Source organism: Lutra lutra, chromosome 9 (genome assembly GCF_902655055.1).
Source record: "Lutra lutra chromosome 9, mLutLut1.2, whole genome shotgun sequence".
Classification (NCBI taxonomy): domain Eukaryota; kingdom Metazoa; phylum Chordata; class Mammalia; order Carnivora; family Mustelidae; genus Lutra; species Lutra lutra.
Genome location: NC_062286.1, coordinates 132,363,772 through 132,382,145, shown reverse-complemented (window position 1 = coordinate 132,382,145; position 18,374 = coordinate 132,363,772). Strand labels below are relative to the sequence as shown.

The 18,374-nt window shown below is 50.2% G+C and overlaps 1 protein-coding gene across 3 annotated transcripts in view; it reads left to right on the top strand.

Annotated features, from left to right (window-relative positions):
* KCNB1 (potassium voltage-gated channel subfamily B member 1) overlaps window positions 1-18,374 on the top strand; it is a 105,109-nt gene that overhangs the window by 52,184 nt on the left and 34,551 nt on the right. The gene's annotated exons all lie outside the window — the stretch shown is intronic.

Here is an 18,374-nt window from a genome sequence, read left to right as displayed (position 1 = left end):
GGTTCCTGAAAGAATTTTTCAAGCTAATGTTGATGAAAGCTTCTGGGGCACTGTCAGGTATGAGGCAGGCAATGCCTGTTGTCCTCAGACCCCTCTCTTCATGCTTCCTGAGCACTGTCCTTTTGTCATGGGCCTTTCGGGAGTTCTAGCTAACTTAAAGTCAGAGAGAGGGACAGTTTGGCAGACAGAGTTTTAGAGACTTTTTGAATCACATGACAAACCCACTTCCATGGAGCCAGGCCAGGCCCTAGAAAAAGAGGCCTTCACTGAGATTTTACAGGCTGCCTTCCTCCACCTCTTCCCAGTTTCATCTCCATGGCAGCCCCACACAATCATTAAAAGAGCAGAAGGAAAGGTTTCTGGTGCTTTCCTATATAGTGGCCTTGTTTCCTTTGATATTCCAAACAGGACTATAGCTACCAGATAATTCCATGAAAAATATCCAAAATCCTGAATTGAGGGAAATCATCTAGTCTCCACCTTTGTCCCCTTCACCCCGACCACAGAGGATCTAAAGGTGTGTTTGACGGAGGACTCTATCTCAAATAGGGAAGATTACCCAAGACTGCTCTTAACTATTCCAGTGGATGAGACCGGGGAGTCGTGGGGCAGAGGGGCGCGCAGTCAGCAGATGAAGTTTTGCAGCCTGATTTATTAGCCTGCCTTCAAATGACATGCTTCTCCGGAACTAAAGTCCTTCATCTGGATTTGGGGTTCCTGTAAGACCCAGGAAGTCCTTCATATTTGGGAAGGTGTCCTGGTTACTTATTACTGTGTAACAAGCCACTCCCAAAATGTAATGGCTTGAAACAAAGGCATTCATTTATACAGCATGTGCAAGGCAGGGGGCAGGGGGCGGGGTCTGGTGCATTTCCGCTCCACACAGGAAGTCCGCTGGGGTGGCTCACCCGGGGTTCCCCCACACAACATGGAGTAATTCCTGGCTGTCTGTTCCTCTCCGTGGAGTAGCTTGAGCTTCCTCACTGCATGGCGACTGGGTTCCAAGGGTACAGGAAGTGAAAGATGCCAGATTCTCAAAGTTTGGGTCCTGAAACTGGCACCACATTGTTTCTGCCGTAGTCTACTGAACAGGCAACTACAGAGCCCAAATTCAAGAGGAAGGGACATAGAGCTTGCTTCTTGATGGAGGATTGGTGAGCAATGTGCTTTAAGACCCATGTGGCTGGGGGAGCTGGGGTGGCTCAGTGGGTTAAAGCCTCTGCCTTCAGCTTGGGTGGTGATCTTGGGGTCCTGGGATGGAGCCCCACGTGGGGCTCTCTGCTCGGCGGGGAGCCTGCTTCTCCCTTTGTCTCTCTGCTTGTCCCTCTGCCTACTTGTGATCTCTGTCTGTCAAAAAAAAAAAAAAAAAGACCCACGTGGTTGGAAAGGTCTATCAGTGGGTCAAGAGGTTTTGGCAGAAAATGCTTCACAGGACTGTTAAACCATCAGGGCCCATCCCAGAACAAGACATTCCTTACCATTTCATATGGAACAAAGTTGGTTTGGGCCAAATTTCATTTTGTCTCAGAGGACAAGCCTGAAGCAAGTCCCTACCCTGTCAGTTCTACACCCCTTGGAAATCCAGGCTTTTTTGCCCAGCTGTGAGTCACAATGTCTTCTCAGACAGGGCAGACCCATACATGAGTTGGGACCTTGCACATGCAGCTGCTCTAGGCCCCCAAGCACCTACTTTAAGGGAATCCAGAGAAGGCTTTCCAAACACAATTTCTCTTGCCTTTCACCAAAGCTTTTAGGAGAAAATGGCCAGAGCTCTCTGGATATCTTCCAGGAACACACCAACAGTGAGTCGTAACCCCAGCCCGACCTCAGAGTGCTGCACGACCGGCTGGGTTTGCCATTTGGATGACCTAGATTTATTTTTTTCAGGCTTGGTGAGCAGGCCTGTCCTCATCTGCATGGGCTCTATCTTAGCAGCAGGTTGCCTGTGCCAGGGTCCTTGAAGATCTGGTCTTGGATTTGGGGCAAGAAGAGCAGGGTTTGAGTCCCGACGTCTCCTTTTAGTGGCTGCGGGACATCGAGCAAGACATCTCTCTTTCTTTCTTTCTTTCTTTCTTTCTTTCTTTCTTTCTTTCTTTTTAAGATTATTTATTTATTTATTTGACACACAGAGAGAGAGAGATCACAAGTAGGCAGAGAGGCAGGCAGAGAGAGAGGAAGGGAAGCAGGCGCCCTGCGGAGCAGAGAGCCTGATGCGGGGCTCAATCCCAGGACCCTGGGATCATGACCCGAGCCGAAGGCAAAGGCTTTAACCCACTGAGCCACCCAGGTGCCCCGGCATCTCACCTTCTGAGCCTTGGATTCCTTTTCTCGCCGGCAGGGATAGTATTCAAGGATGTCTTGAGGATTGAATAGACAGTGTACCTAATGCAGTCCACATTGCCTCACCCCATAATAACTGCTCAGTTAATGGTAACTATCATCACAAATGACTTATTTTCTGCATAATAATGAGTTTTTGGAAATGGGAGCCATCCCAAGGGAAACCACCTTTACATAAGGTGGCTTTTTACAAAGAAATAATCCCTGGTTCCTCTTTGCTTCCTTGTAAACCACGCATTTGGAAGTAGATTTCACTCTACAAACTTTACCCTGAGCTCCAGAAAGTTCTCATTGTGTTTGTTGGACTGTCGTAAGAAAGCAGAGTGTATTTTTGCCTCCAATCACAAAAACACAGTGACCAGTACTGCTGTACTGACACGGACATGTGCCCAGCAAGTAAACTGCCCAACCCCAGTGGGGAGCTGGGTTTGCATTTCTTGGAGAGAAAGATCTATTAGGCATTTCAGAGCCTGTTGGCCCACTCAGAGCCCTGTGGAGTTCATCTGGAGACCTGGAATCCACACATTTGTTCTTCTGACAAATCTGTATTTAGTATCTACTGTACACCAGCCCCTTGCTAGGCACTGAAGTTATAGCTGTTGAGAAAAGGACCAAGAACCCCACAGTTGATTGAGCTTGCAATCTAGAAGGGAGGGAAGAACAATAAACAATAAGATATGATTAAATGTATAATATCTACCCAAAGATGTAATATGTCAGAAGTACGGGGACAGGTATTAATCGGGGCGGTGCCATTTGAAATAGACAGGTCTGGGGCACCTGGGTGGCTCAGTGGGTTAAGCCTCTGCCTTCGGCTCAGGTCATGATCTTAGGGTCCTGGGATCAAGCCCTGCATTGGGCTCTCTGCTCAGTGGGGAGCCTGCTTGCCCCCCTCCACCTGCCTCTCTGCCTACTTGTGATCTCTATCTCTCAGTCAAATAAGTAAATAAAATCTTAAAAAAAAAAAAATAGAAGGGTCAAAGAAAGCTGTTTGGGGGATGTGACATTGAGCAGAGACCTGAAAGAGGCAAAGAAAAGAGAGAGGCATAGGAGAATAGCAAGTACAAAGGCCCTGAGGCAGGCGAGTGCCTGGTATGTTTCAGGAGCAGCAAGAATGCCAGTGTGGCTGGAATGGAGGGAGGGAAAGGAAAAGTGCAGAGAAGTAGGTCAAAGAGATGAGGGGCCCGGGCACACAGGGCCTCGTGAGCCATTGTTATGGCTTCGGCTTTGGTTCTGAGTGTATTGGGAAACATGGGGGTGTTTTGAACAAAGAAGAGTAAATGATATGGTTTAGGTTCTAGAGGACCCCTCTGGAGGAATGTGGAAAGTGGAGTGTGTTTACTGTGCAGGACAGAAGCAGGAAGACAGTAAGGAGGTAATTACATTCCTCCAGAAGGAAAGGGTGGTGGCCTGGCCCACGGGCTATCTGAGGTGAGATGTGGGCATGTGTGTGTCAGATACTGCCTGGAGGCGGATCTGATGGGTCTCCCTGAGCCTGTAGATATCCTGTGATTCCTTGTTGCTGGTGGCTCGTCACGCTTCCCCCGTCACCAGGCTCAGCAGGACAGCCGGCTAAACCATCTGGCCTCTGCCCACCTGGCGAGAAGGAACCTCTCCATGCCCTGGGCCCAGGGCCCCAAGCAAGGCCTACCCTGGTTTCCTCCAGGTAGTGTCTCCGAGAGAGCTCTGGACTGAAAACCCTACCGTATATGACATTGCCCCCCCATGTGACCTTAGCCAAGTCCCTTCCCCACTCTGGATCTCAGCTTTCCTCTCTGGAAAATGGGAGAATGAAGCCGGCTGTGCCGCCTTCTAGAATAGTCGTGAGAATCAAGTGCAATGCAGATTGGACATGAGCTTCGAAGGCAGCAGAGGGTGAGCTTCACGTCGAGTCAAAGTCTTCTACATGATTCGTAGGGCCATTTGATCATTTCCACTGGGAAACTTGGACCTGGGTTCAGTTCAGGCCACGGCCACGGCTAAATCAGCCTCTCTCACTTTGATGTCGTGACTCAAAAGTCTGGGCCTTGGATTTGGACAGAACTGGGTGGAGCTTCTGGCTCCATACTGTGAGGGGCTGTTTCCAGAAGAGGCAGCTAAAAAACCAACACGTGGTCCCCCCCCCCAACCCGCCCCGGTCTGTAGCAAGACCAGCCTTAGCAGCTGGGAATTCCCTCTTGCCCACATTCAGCAGGACCCATGTTCCCAGTGGCAGGCCTGGCCCTGCCCCTGCACCCTGGTGAAGTCCCCATGGTCCCCTAGGAGAAGCTAAATGTGGAACTGTAGATTTACCGTCCTCTCCTCCGAGCCTCCCTGCTCCCTCCCTGAAGAGAACTGCGACAGGCTCCACTCAGGCCAAGAGAAGCCTGGGACACTGCTGTTTTCTGAGGTTCCTGGAATATTAATTTGTTTAAAAACAAACAAAAACCAAAAAAGAAGACATCCCTAAAATCATGGTACACTTAAAATATTAAATTGAGTAAACACATACTTCTGACCCACCGTTACAATGCAGTGTAAGCATGAGGTGCATAAGATTACCACAGGATTTGTGTTCTTTATCTGTATGTATAATTTTTAAGATTTTATTTATTTATTTGAGAAAGAGAGAGTGAGAAAGAGACCGAGAGAAGGACAGGGGGAGGGGCAGAGGAAGAGGGAGAAGCAGGCTCCCCACTGAGCAGGGAGCCTGACACGGGGCCCAATCCTATGACCCTGGGATCACAACCCGAGCGGAAAGCAGATGCTTCACCCACCGAGCCACCCAGGCGCCCCTTATCTGTGTATTGATATCTGAGATTCATGGTGTTCTCTCAGAGCAAGCCAGTAGGAGGATGTCAGGATGGCGTGGTTTGATAGACTTCGTGCCCGTCACCGTGTCCCTGCTGTTTGTGTGTGTAACCCATTTAGAGATAAGGTCAAAATCCTAAAAATATTGGAATGTCAGTTTTTTGAATAGGTGATATATTTTCCTAGTATAAAAGGCACAGAGTTCAAAAGAGCACACAGGGAAAATTCCTTTTCCTGCCCCTGTCCCCGGTCCTCCCCTCAGAGGCAGCCACTGTTCCAAATTTCTTCTGACCCCTTCCAGAAATAATTTATCCATACATAAGCAAATCCGAATCCCTCTATAGGTATAGACTTTTTTCCTTGTTTTATTGAAATGGGAGCTGAGTATACATAATGTTCTCATCTCGCTTTGTTTGCTAACCACGTACCTCGAGAATTATGCCCTATTTCTGCGTATTGGCCCACCTTGCTCTCTTTCACAGCTGCTTCATATTCCTTTGTATGGATGGCCCACTGTTGTTTTAACTGTTCCCCCTGTTGATGGACACTGAGGTTGTTTCCAAACTTTCTGATCTGATAAAACTGTGGTGCAGTGAGCAACCTTATGTCCGTATCATGAAAACTCTTGTTTAAGACCCTTAGGGAATGGCCCCTCTACTCTGCAATCCCAGTTCCTTCCAAGAAGCTGAGGTCTGATTAAGGATAGCATCACAAAATGGGGGAAGAACATCCCAGGAAGAGGGACTGCAGTGCAAAGGCCCTGGGGCAGAAATGAGCTCAATACAGTAGGAGATCACCAAGAAAGCCACTGTGGCTGGAGTGGAGCAGGTGAGGGGTGAAGCATGAGATGAAGTTAAGGAAGCCACAGGGGTCTTAGGGGCATACCAGTGGGCCATGGTGAGGTGGGAGTCAGTGAGTAAATGCAGCCACATCTATGACAAGGGAAAAGACATCATGTTCAAGGTGATAGGCATGGCCCTCTCCTGACATCTGGTTACTGGAGAGACTGCTGGTCCTTTCATCTTGGGTCTCTTACACCTTTCCCCAAGGTCACCCACAGAAAGGATAGAGCCCAGTGTTCTGCCACTGATAAACTGATAAGGAGGCCTTAGTAGACTTTGCTCTGGTCTAACCCACTGCCCACCCTGGCCTGGACCACACACACTTTAAGACGGATGAGAACTTGTTGGGGGCTGGAGTGGAGCTGGGCATATCCCACTGCTCTAGCCACCCTAGAACGCTCTTTGCTCCATCTTTTGGTGACCAGCCCCCTGTCAGTTTCAGCTCAAAGATCACCTTCTCAAGCCACTGAATATGAAGTTACCTTCCCCTCTTAGCTCTCGCCTACCTACCCACCCCACCCATGTCCTTACTGTTCAGAGTCCAAAGCAGAGCTTGATCCCAGGACCCTGGGATCATGACCTGAGCCAAAGGCATACACTTAACTGACTGAGCCACCCAGGTGCCCATAAAAAAATACAATCCTTTAAAAACAAAACAAAAAAAACCTTTGTCAGTCTTTCCCTCCCAATTGTTAGCGCGGGGGAAGTGGGTATTGCCAGCCAGGTTCGGCCCTGTGCCCCAATTTTAATTTTTAAAGAGACCTTGAAGGAGGAGCTGAAGTTATCGTGGGCAAGAGGAGTAGGGAGAGAGCAGAGCCCATGCATGGCCCCTCGGAACAGCCTCGTCTGAGATGGGGAAAACAGAACACAGGTCGGGGGCTAGGAAGGTGGGGAAGAAGATAGGAGCCAGATCCTGCAGGGTCTGGAGAGCCACAGTCAGGAGTATGGATTTATCCTGAAGGCATTGGGGAGCCATAGAGAACTCTAAAGCAGAGGAGGGACAGGATCAGATCTTATAGAAAGACACTTGGGATTCTCTGGCAGGCAGGGTTAGAGGAGGTCCCGGTGGGAACTGAGCCAGTCAAAATATCGTTGCCTTTCTCAAATCAGACAGACTCTCTCTCTCTCCCTCCCTTTTTCCCTTCCCCTCTCCAACTTCTTTCTCTCTCCCCACTCCTTCCTTTTTGTCTTCTCTCCGCCCCCCCCCCCCCCCGACCTCTTCCCTGCTCCTACTGGCCCTGGCGCCCTTCCTCTGGCACAGCTTGTTATTTTAATTCATCCCTGGGATCTGTTCTACTAACCTGACATCTTGCTTACAGAAACCAAGAGAGGAGTAGCTGGGGCCAAGGAAGAGAAGTTGCCCAGGTTGGCAGAAAGGTTTATAGGGTCCTATCCCTGGTTTGGGGTCTGGCTTGGCGACTAAGACCTGTCACTTTCTTGAACCAGCTGCCACCCTCTGAAGCCCTTTCCTAATCCAGAAAATGGTATTAATGGTCCTTCTCTATTAGGGTTTTGTGAGGTTTAAGTGTAAGGTTAACGTAGTGCTTTTCAAACCAAAGGTCAAAGAAGCAATTTAGTGAGTCACAACCACCATTGAAAAAACAAGAACAAGAAATGCCCAAGTACATTATCATAGTAAGAATCCACGTTGTGGACGGAGTGTTTATGTCAAGGAGGGGTACTCTCAGGGTTCTTTTGTGAGCGTATCTTACTGTGGCTTCTCTTCTGGAAGGCTTGAAAGCTGCAATTAAACTACGTAGAGACGTTCATATAGTAGGTGCTCAAACTGTGGTAGCTAGTATTTTCTTGCAGAAGCAAGGAAAGATTTTCCATTTATTTCACTGCACTGTTGGTGATTTTGTCCCTTTTTTATGTGGGGAAACTGAGGCTCAGAGAAAGAAGAGGCTGTCCCAAGGCCACCCCACCATGCTGAGCTGCGACCCTTGGCCTGACCCCATCCTCAAGCCTCTCCTCTAGAATCTTCTGGAGGCAGGACTCAGAACAGAGGCTGGTGAGGAGATGCCTCTGGGCCCCAGGCCACCCTTGGCTGAACCCCAGAGGTAGCACAGACCCCTTGCCCAGTGATCTTGCCTCTACAATTACTGAGGAAAATCCCAGAGGGAAAAAGGCTGTGGCTTTTCGGCTTCCTGCTGGGCTTTCCAGAAGCCAGCAGGTCTGGAAGAGTTCCCCATAAGGGGCAGGGAAAGATGGCAAGACTGGTGCAGGGCTGGGAGGAGGGGCAGCCAGTGTGGCCAGGTCCGTAGACGGCAGGGACTATCAGGAGGATTCTATAAGGCCATGACTGAGACCAAGCCCTTAGCTGAGGGCTGAGAGGCAGGAGACCTGGTGTGTTCTGTTGCCAACAGGGGTGTGTGACTGAGGGCCAGTTCCCTCCCCTCCTGGGCTTCAGATTCTGCATCTGTACAATGGGCATGCTGGCTATGACTGTCTTTAGGAGCCTCACACTCAGATGTCTCAAAAATGTTCCCTGAATCCGTGATTCTCGTTCTGAGAAGTCTCCTCAACTTCCCCACTGGGGAAAGCCTTACGTATTCATTCATCCAACAAACATTCATTGAGCACTTACTGTATACCAGAGAGCTGGGGATACATAAGGGATCAAGAGAGACATAGTCCCTGCCCCCTCATGGAACCTACATGACGAAGTGCTATGAAACCCCGAAAGATGGTCTCAGGATAGCAAGTGAGAGAGTTACTTCACCAAGGCCTCTCTGGGGAGATGACATCCGAGCTGATACATGAAGGAAGAGAAGGCATGAGCCCCGCAGAGATCCAGGGGAGGAGCAGTCCTGGCAATGAGAACTACAGGTCCAAAGGCCCTGAGGCTGGAACGAGTTTGGGGAGTGAGAGGATCAACATGGAGGCTGGTGTGGCTAAAATGGTGTGAGTGATGGGGTCAGGGTGGGGTGGGAGAGGTGGTCAGGCCCACCTCAGGTAGGGCCTTGAGGTCATGGTGAGGCCCCTGGACTGCTCTTCCAGGTGCAGGGGATGCCATCAGGAACTTTGAGCAGGGCAGTGACAAGGTCCACGTACTTTTACAAAGATCATTCTGAGACGGGACGGTGGCGGGGGCAGGACGCAGGGATGCCAGTGAGGAGGCCAGTGCAGCAGTCCTTGTGGGCTCTGTCCGTGGCCTGGACCCGTGGTGGTGAGACGAGAAGCTGTCAGACTCCGGATTTGTTTTGAAGGTGGAATTCACAGGATGTGCTGGTGGACAGGGAGCAGTCGGGGAGGCTCTCGGGTTTGTGGCCTGAGGATCTGGGAGGAGGGAGCTGCCATTTGCCAAAACAGGAAAGACCCAGTAAGGAGCGGGTGATTAGGGGATCAAGAACTCCACTCGACCTTGTTCTTTTTGTTTTGTTTTGTCTTTTTCTAAGTAGGCTCCGCACCCGGTGTGGGGCTCGAATTCAAGACCCTGAGATCAAGAGTCACATGCTTCTCCCACTGTGCCAGCCAGGTGCCCTTCCACTTGACCTTGTTAAGTTTGACAAGCCCATGGGACATCCAAGTGTCCAAACAAATCCCCTCCCACCCAGGCCGGCCCCACGAGCCTAAATGGTGAGTGCAGGGGAGCCTGCCTTGTGCAGAGATGAATTCCCATGACCCAGTTTTGTCTGCCTGTGGCTATCTGGGTCACCTGGACTACAGGTCCTCACCCCTCAGAGCTTATCCTACCCCACTCCTGTCCTTTTCAGTACTGGGGCTCTGCTGCCCCTGAGAACCCTGAAGGAGGGAAACCAGAACATTCCTCTTCCACTGGCCCCTCTATGAACCCTGAATTTCTCTGCCTTTTTGTCTTTGCTCTTCTGTGCCCTCTGCCCGGATTTCCCCTTTCCCTCTGTTACTCTCACATATCCAAATTCTTTCCATCCTTTTATGCCTAGAAGTCTCCCAAGAAACCTTTCCTGGTTGCCACGAATAACGGGAACCATATTTTGAATGCCTACTATGTGCCACACTCTTGCTGACCTCACCTAGTCTTTGGAGGTAGAGATTATCACCTCTGTTTTACTGGTCAAAATTAAGGTTGAGGGAGGTGAAATCGCTATCTTGAGGTCAGTTGAGAGAAGTGGCAGAGTGGGGTTCAAACTCTACACTTTCTTTCATGTTCTATAAGGCAACTTAGCTGCTTATCGTGCCTCAGGGCCTTTGGGCTCCGACTGAGTTTATTTGGTTTCTGCATCCTCAGAACCTGGCACAGGCTCTCCATAAATGTTTCCTGGATGGATGGAAGAATAGGTGGGTGGATGGATGTGTGGGTGGGTGGATTCATGGATGGATGGATTGTTGGATGGCTGGCTGGTGGCAGGATGGGTGGGTGGCTGGATATGTGGATGGGTGGACAGATGAATGATAGATGGTGGATAAGTAGATAAATGGATGGATGGTTGGATGGATGGAATAGAAAAAGAGATAAAAGAGGTATGAGAGATCATTTCCATCTGGGAAAGCTGTTCTTATACATTAAGTCATCAGTGAGGCTTCTCCGACCTTGGGAAGCATGTTGTTAGGACTCATCTCTGTTCAAACAGGGAAGGGATCCACTGTTTATGGAGCACGCATTATGTACCAGACACTATGTACCCATTATAAACTTTATATGCATTAACTCAGTCAGTCCTCACAAAAGTCCTATGAAGAGAGTACTGTTTATCCCAGTTCTTAGATGAGAACACTATGGCTCAGGGAAATCAAACCACCTGCCACAGGAGGAAGAACCCCACGGATGATCATAATACAGCCTGTTGGTGGGATGTGCATTGGAACCTATGGTAGCCCTGGGAGAGGGGGTCTTCCCACCCCGGGGCCTTTGCAGTTACTGGTTTCTGCCTGGGACTCTTTGCCTCAGGCACTTCTCATAATCAGCTCCTCACAGTCAGGTCTTAGTACAAACCTCTCCTTTCAGAAAGGCTGTTGGCCACCCCACTTAGTATGCCCCCCAGGCATTCTCAGAATCACGTAGGATACAGATTTGGCTATTGTGATAGACACTCAAATAGCAGCGGCTAAAATGATATCAAAGTTCGTTCTCAATAAGGAGAAGTCACTGGTTCTTGAAACAGGGGGTCTACATGTGAGGCTCCTGGGACCTCAGCAAGTGGAGAACAGCATGGGCTCTGCAGCCAGCTGTGCCTAATTTCAGACCTCACGGCTGTCTCTCGCAGCATAGCTGGAGCTCACATGTGGATCTCAGTCTCTCCGAGCCTGTTTCCCCATCCAGAACGAACGTTCTCCCTTGAGGGTCCCAGGATCAAACACTTGCAAAGTGTCTACAGCGGGGCCAAATCTAGCCCACTCCCTGTGTATGTCTGGCTGGCAAGCAAAAAAAAAACAGCTTTTACATTTCCGAGGCATTGAAAACTATCTAAAGAAGAATACCGCTTCGTGACAAGCGAAAATGACATGAAATTTAAATTTCAGTGTCCGTAAAGGTTTCCTGGAACACAGCCACGCCCGTTTGCTTCTGTTTGTCTCTGGCTGCCTTTGTGCTCTGGTTGTGACAGACACATGGCCCACAGCCTGAAATATTCATCGCCTGGACCTTTATAGGAAAAACGCGCTGACCCCTGGGCTAGAGAACATTGCCGGGAACACAACAAGCCTCAGTGTGTGGTACCTCTTCTTACTCAGGTCCTTGGGAAGCAGCCATGGGGTGGGGACCACACTGTGTTCATTAAGCCAGTGGACCACCCTCTGGGTGGGGGGTGTCACATCTGTCATCTTCTCACGGCACTTCAACTTAGACATGACTATCCCCATTTTACAGAGGAGGACACTGAGGCTCCAAGAGCTGATGGCATTGGTCCAAGGTCACCCAGTTGGGTAAGAGGCAGAACTGAGATCTGAACCCATGATCTTTTTGGTTCTTCTAAGTCTATTCACACACTTCATACCCTACTGCCTGAGGGGGCTCTGGGGACATGCCAACAGCTGGGTCTCTGCAAGGCCCCGAAATAGGGTCACATTGAAGAGTCTGTTTAAAGTGCAGATTCCTGGGACCTACCACAACCTCCTGAATCAGTCTCAGGAGGACCAGGAATTTAGCAAAATCCTCCAAGGGACTTCAGTGTCAGAGGGGTGATGAGGGGAGGAAGAGGTCCCCATGAGCTATAGCTGTCAGGGAGGGCCTCTTCAGGAAGGGTGGGCTGAGGAATTGGACCAGTTAGGGGAAAGGCAAGGGCACTGCAAGTAGGGGCGCCTGCCTGAGCACAGGTGAGGAGGCAGGAATGAGGTCGGCATGTGCAGTGAGGGGCCGTACCCTGGGGCAGGCTGCACACGAGCAAGCCAGATTTCTGGGGTGGGAGTGACAGGTTCCCCTATGAGCCCTGGCACTCCCGAGAGATAAGGCAGCTCTTCCACTCCAGGCCCAGAATCTCCTCTTCCTCTGGCTGCTTAATAGATGGGAAGTTCCGCATTCCAGCCTCCAAAGCCCTGCATGATCTGGCCCCTGCCTGCCTCTTCGTCATTGTCTTTGAGTCCTCTTTCCCTTGCTGCTTCCACACTGGCCTTCTTTCTGGCCCTCAAACACACCTTGTTCCTGCCTCAGGGCCTTTGCACTTGCTGTTCCTCTATCTTACTGTGCTCATCCTTAGATTTCAGCTTAGCAGACATCCTCAGGGGGCCCTTTCTTGACCAGCTGCCTCCCTTCCACTTTTCCCCCATCTCCATTAACTCCCTCTCTGCTATTTGTGTGTGTGCGAGTGTGTGTGTGTGTGTGTGTGTGTGTTGTCTCTTATTCTTCCTTAGGACAGTGACTTCCTGCCTCATTCCCTGCTCTGCCTCCAGACCCTAGCACAGTGCCTGGCACCCGGAAAGTACTCAGTATATGGTGACTGAATGGATGTAAAAATGGGAGAAACAAGGCAAGCTTCTGGACTCTCCTCTTTAGGTTAAGCACTCAGTGCCCAGGGGGCTGCTGGTTGAGGGTCTGGAGTGATAACTTTGTGCAGGAAGTGTGCAGAGTGATGTGCTGGAGAGTATTCTTAAAGGAGAAAACCAAGCAGTTGTTTTCCTTTTCCTTCCTCTACCCACTGGAGATGAGGACACACTGTCACCTTCTAGAATTCTCCAGAGTATCCCCTGCCTCCACAGATCCTGGAGCTAATGGCCACCTGGCTCCCCTCATTGAGCAAGCCCTGAGCCAGCCTTTCTCATAAATATTCTCATGGAATCCTCACAATTCAATGACTGAGGAAGTATCACGGCCCCATTTCCCAGATGGAGAGACTGAGATTCAGGAAGGTGAAGGAATTTGTCCGAGGTCTGGAGTGGAAGCCAGAAACTAGACCCCAATTGGGACCCAAAGCCTGTTTTCTCGGCACCCGTGTTGTGCTGCCACATTGGGCCCCGCCGTCCATGTCATACCTCCATCCCACTCTCCCATCCCACCACAGGGAACCTGTCATCATCAGGAAGTCTTTCCAATATCTAGCTCGGAGCCTCAGCCCATCACCAAGGGAGAGGATTCAGAGACAGCTTCTCTTCGTGTTTCCACTGTAACTTGAGGGCTCATTTCTAACCAGAAAGGCATGGAAAGTGGTAAGCGGAGAGGTCATGGAAAACCTGAACCCCAAAGGAGGTCACTTCTCAAAGTTTCAGAGAATGGGCTGGCAATCAGGGTACCTGAGTTCAAATCCCAGCCCCAGCACTTCCTTCTCTGTGTGACTTTGGTCAGGCTAGTGACATTCTCTGTGTTTCTGTCTGCCCATGTCTAGAGGGGTCTTACCAGCCAGGCACCTATGTCCCAGCTGCTTTGAGATTTGAACCAGAGAAGTCAGAGTATGAGCTGGCCAGCTCAGGGCTCGGGAGCCCAGGCCTAGTAGGGAGCAAACGGGGTGACAGAACAGTGGAGGGCAGTTCCAGATTACACTAGGAAAGGCTGGCAATTAAGCGCTAAGTGGAACGATAGTAAGATCCTATGGAACCTTCCCAGGAGCCAATGTGGCCCAGAAAAAGGACTTGATTTTAAGGCAGGACACCTCAACCTTAGTACTGTTGATGTTTAGGTCAGGAAAATTCTTTGCTGTGGGGCTGTCCTGTGCTTTGTCCTGGTTTGCTCAGCAGCCTCCCTGACTTCTACCCACTAGACGCCAGCAGCCATCACCCACCCCCAACCCCACTCCACGCCCAGGGTGACAACCAGAACTTTCTCGAGGGGACGCACTGCCTTTAACAGAAAGGAGAACTATGAGGGAAATAATTTATATTAAACCAGAGCCTGATCACGACAAAGACACCAGAAAGCACCACAAAAGTGTCAGGTGCCTTCACTATACATAGCAGCACTGTGAGTGTGACCGTGACAGAAACAGAGAGACCCAGGTGTGTTGGCAGCTCACACACCACAACTGGGGGTGCCATCCGCCACGTGATTTTTCTGAGGTGGTGACTAACTCTTGGCCAAGTTCTGAACAGAAGAAAGTACAGTTCTTCACCTGCTTTATCCAGCGGTTGTGTTTCTGGAAAATTCAGGGTGTATGAAAACCTTGGCAAAGGATATTTGAAGTGTTTATATGTAAAATGGAGTCAGAGTCTAAGTTCAGGAAATTGTAAGCAGGGTTGTTGTCTCTCTGGTCGCCCGGCAGGCCAGCCTCCCCCGACACTCAGTTCCTGAGGCGGCCTCTCCCATCCTTGGGACATCCTCCCAAATTTCCAGAACATGCCCTGTGGGCGGTATGCTGGAGCCAACCTCCCACCAACAGCCAACCTCCGAGTACAGGCCCTGTTTGTTATCTGTGGTTCCAGCCTTTCTCAACCTAATGGTTTGTTTATTTACACTGCATTTGAGTTTTTGCACACTGAGAGTGGCTTATCCGTTTTATCCAATTTGTGCACATCCTTGGTAATTACCCTTGAAAGTCCAGGAGGCCAAACCAGCGCACATTATTTCCTGACCAGTCCACACCCGCCTTGCTGCTTCTCCTGCTGAAGATCGCTGGGAAGTCCGCAGCGCCCCCGCGGGATCCGCTATGCGTTCTCGGCCGCACTAGATGAACTCTGCTCGTTAGCCAGCTCCCATCTGTGCTTATAGCCAGAAACGGGGCTACGGGGTCCAGAACCCCTGCCGATTATTTCTTAGAACTGGAACCATAGTGAGCTTTTGTACATGCCAGACTTTCAACTAGAACCCAGTGTCTTATCCCAGCACGAGACAGAGTTTTTCTCATTTGAGAGGGAAGGAAGTGAGACTGAGAAATTCCTTATGTCCTCCTTCCCCTTCCCCCAACTGACCCCACCTCAGACTCGAACATTCCACCTCAGAAGGCCACATCTGAAATAAAGCTCATTTTACTTCTTGCCTTTTGAACTTCCAGGTTTTGGGGTCCTCACAACCGAAAGGGAATTTCAAGAGTAAACGGCAAATATTCCTCCTAAGTGGTTATCCTTGGGGCCAAGCCCCTGAGCCATGGGCCCCTACTGGGCATCCTTTCTAATCCTCCTCCCACCTTCAAGGAAGGTCTTCCCCTTCTGAGGCTGCCCAGGAGGAGGCAGGAGCTCAGAGAGGGCCTGCCCAATGCCCCCTGCCCCAGGCCAGTCACCTGCTGGGCTGAGGTTTGTCCCCAAGCTGCTGCCCCCAGCGACAGTCATCCTGCTGCACAGTCATTTTCCATCTCTCAGGGTGGAAATAGCTGTTTACCCTATTTTCTATGAACAGGTTTCCAGAGAGGCCTCCAGAACGTGTGTGATCAAGCCAACAAATTCAAAAATACAGCACTTATTACGGACCTTAGTATTAACCAGCCACCCACCCGCCTGGCTCTAATTAAAGGCATGTCTGTCTTCTACTTTACAAATCACGGCTTTTGGGGGCCTATAATTTAATCAGTTGCAATCAAGGCTGGTCGAGTCGAGGGTGGAAGACTGGTTGGTTCCCCACTCCCCATCTTCCTGAGGCTAGTGACAGAAAGGCCCCCTGGGTAGCATTAGTACCTATGGCCCTGGGCTCCCACCCTCCTTCTGTTGCCCAGGGTGGGAACTAGGATGAGGCACTCACCTTGGGCACAAAAACCCAGGGTCACCTTGATGGATTTGTCCTTTTCTCTCAAGACTCCAGGACAGCTCAACACGGCAGAGCCTGCCTTTATGGAAGATTTAGATATTTTGTTCATTAGGGCCTCCTTTCATCAAGTTTGATTTTCTAAAATAATGCATGAAAAGGTGACTCACCTTGATGACTGAGTTTTGGCGACTCCCTTAACTTTCTTCACCTTCGTCTCAGCCCTGCTGCCCCTTCCACGGAATCTCTCTGTTCTGTCCAGTCACCCCACCTCAAACTGCAGTTTTCCTCTCTTTTAAGCTGGGATACCAAGAGTACCTACTTCATCAGGCTATTGGATCGAAAAATCTCTGCAATACAGCTGGCGCTCAGTAATGGCTGCCACCATCATCAGAGAAGAGAAAGCTGAGAGTGCTTGCTGTTGGTGTGGGGACAGGTTCAGGACAAGACCTCCTGACGCTGGGCTGTTTGGGCACCTCCCTTCCCTGCCCCCCTCCCCTGCACTGACAACCAGCACCCCGTCCCCTCACAGTGACAATCAGAAATGCCTGCCCCCACCCCCATGTTTCCAAAATACCTGGGGCAGTGCCACCACTGCTGGGCTGGGTCACTGTCTTAGAGTCAACACAGCCTGGGGCTCAAATCCAAGTCATCACTTAGCTGTGTGACCTTGGGCAAGTTCCTTAACCCCTCTGAGCCTCTTGATTTCTTCATTTGTAAAATTACAAGAGCAGTATCTCCTAGGGGTGATTTAAGTGTTTGGATATCCAATTTGTGGTAGCTGCTACTGTGGTTATTATGTCGTTTGTATTCAAAGCGATAAGCTCCTCTTGGAGCGGAGGCTCTCTGGTGGCAATTTGTGGGGGAGGAGGAAGCAGCTCACAGATGACTTGTCAAGGGGAAAGGAGCAGATCTAGCCTGTTAATGTGTATTGTTTGAACTGAACCGCATTTACGTATTTTAATTAGTCGCCAGCATTAACAATTTGGAAGATTACATGGGGAAAAACTCAGGGTTTTTTTGTTTCTCTTAAGAAGCTGGAAAATCAGGCCACCTTGGCGCAATCTCTATCCCCTCCTGGAGCTGCTGAGAGGTGGCCCCAGCGCCCCTCACCCCTCCTGGTATTTGACATCCAGCCAACTTCAGCTGTTTGTACTTCCTGCCTGGCCGCTCCTGGTGGCTGCGTGTTCGACCCCCGGGGCTGGCTGCAAGGGCGAGGGGAAGAGCACCACTCAGGAAACCGGAAGGAAGATTTTGAAAAGGAAGCATGGACTTGGGGCTGAGTTGTCACAAAAGATAAGAAGTCCAGTAGGAATTCAGAGTGCCTCAGAAAGTGGCTGAGAGAATCAGGGTTTTTGTTTGTTTATTCTATCTCACAAGCTCCTCCTCGAAAATTGCTAAGAGTGAGGAAAATGTTAACATTCTAGGAAAGGAGGCTGGGAAGAAGCCTAGCGGGAACAAAAACCTGGAGGCTGGAATCCTCCTTCATTGCGCAAGGAGAATGGGCAGGGGTCTGGGAGGCAGTCAGGTGAGGGACAGAACACCAAGTCAGGAGCCCCTTACTCCAGTCCTGGTTCTGCCACAGACCAGCCTGCTTAGTCACCCCTTTCTGAGGCTCCAGGCCTAGAATGGATGAAAGTAAAGGGAAAGGTTATCTGGGAAGGGGCCCTTAGGCTTAGAAATTTTGAAGGTTGTCTTCTTCATTACACTCCTCATGATGCCAGTACACCGTAGGCACTTAAGCAGTCCTGTACTGTTCGTATGCAGAGTAGTGCAGCAACTTGGCCCTGCCCAGGGTCGCGTTTTCCAAAGGCAAAGGTTGAGATCAGCTCCTGGAACAGCCAAAGAAAGTGGTTATGTTTATAGCCTCTGCCCAGTCTTCGAGCTGGAACTCTAGGGAAGATTCCAAACACAGGCAAGAGAAAAAAAAGTGGCTGAAGAGCTATGTGTGCCAGGATGAGAGCTGGGGCCCCTCGAAGAGCTCAGGAGAGAGACTATAGGGACAGGGTATGGTTCACGTATGCTGTCTCTGAGGAAGGGATGGAGGGATGGCCATTTTCCCTGGGGCAGCTGACGCAGGGCCTGACGCTCTTGAGGGATGGATGAAGAATTGATTCAAATAATGGATTATTTAAAAGACAAACACAGGAAAGGAAGGGAGGGGGGAAGGGGTGAATGGATGGTAGAAGACTAAAGGATGTTGGATGCTGGCTAAGTAAATGGAAGGTGGACGAACCAAAGATGAAGAAATAGCAGGAGGACAGAAGGAAGGGAGGGAGAGGAGAGCAGGAAAGGGGAAGAAAGGGCTGGCAGGTGGAAGGATGCGCGCGGATGGATGGAAGGAAGGAGGCCTGGCTCTTCCCCTGAGAAACAATCCGTGAATA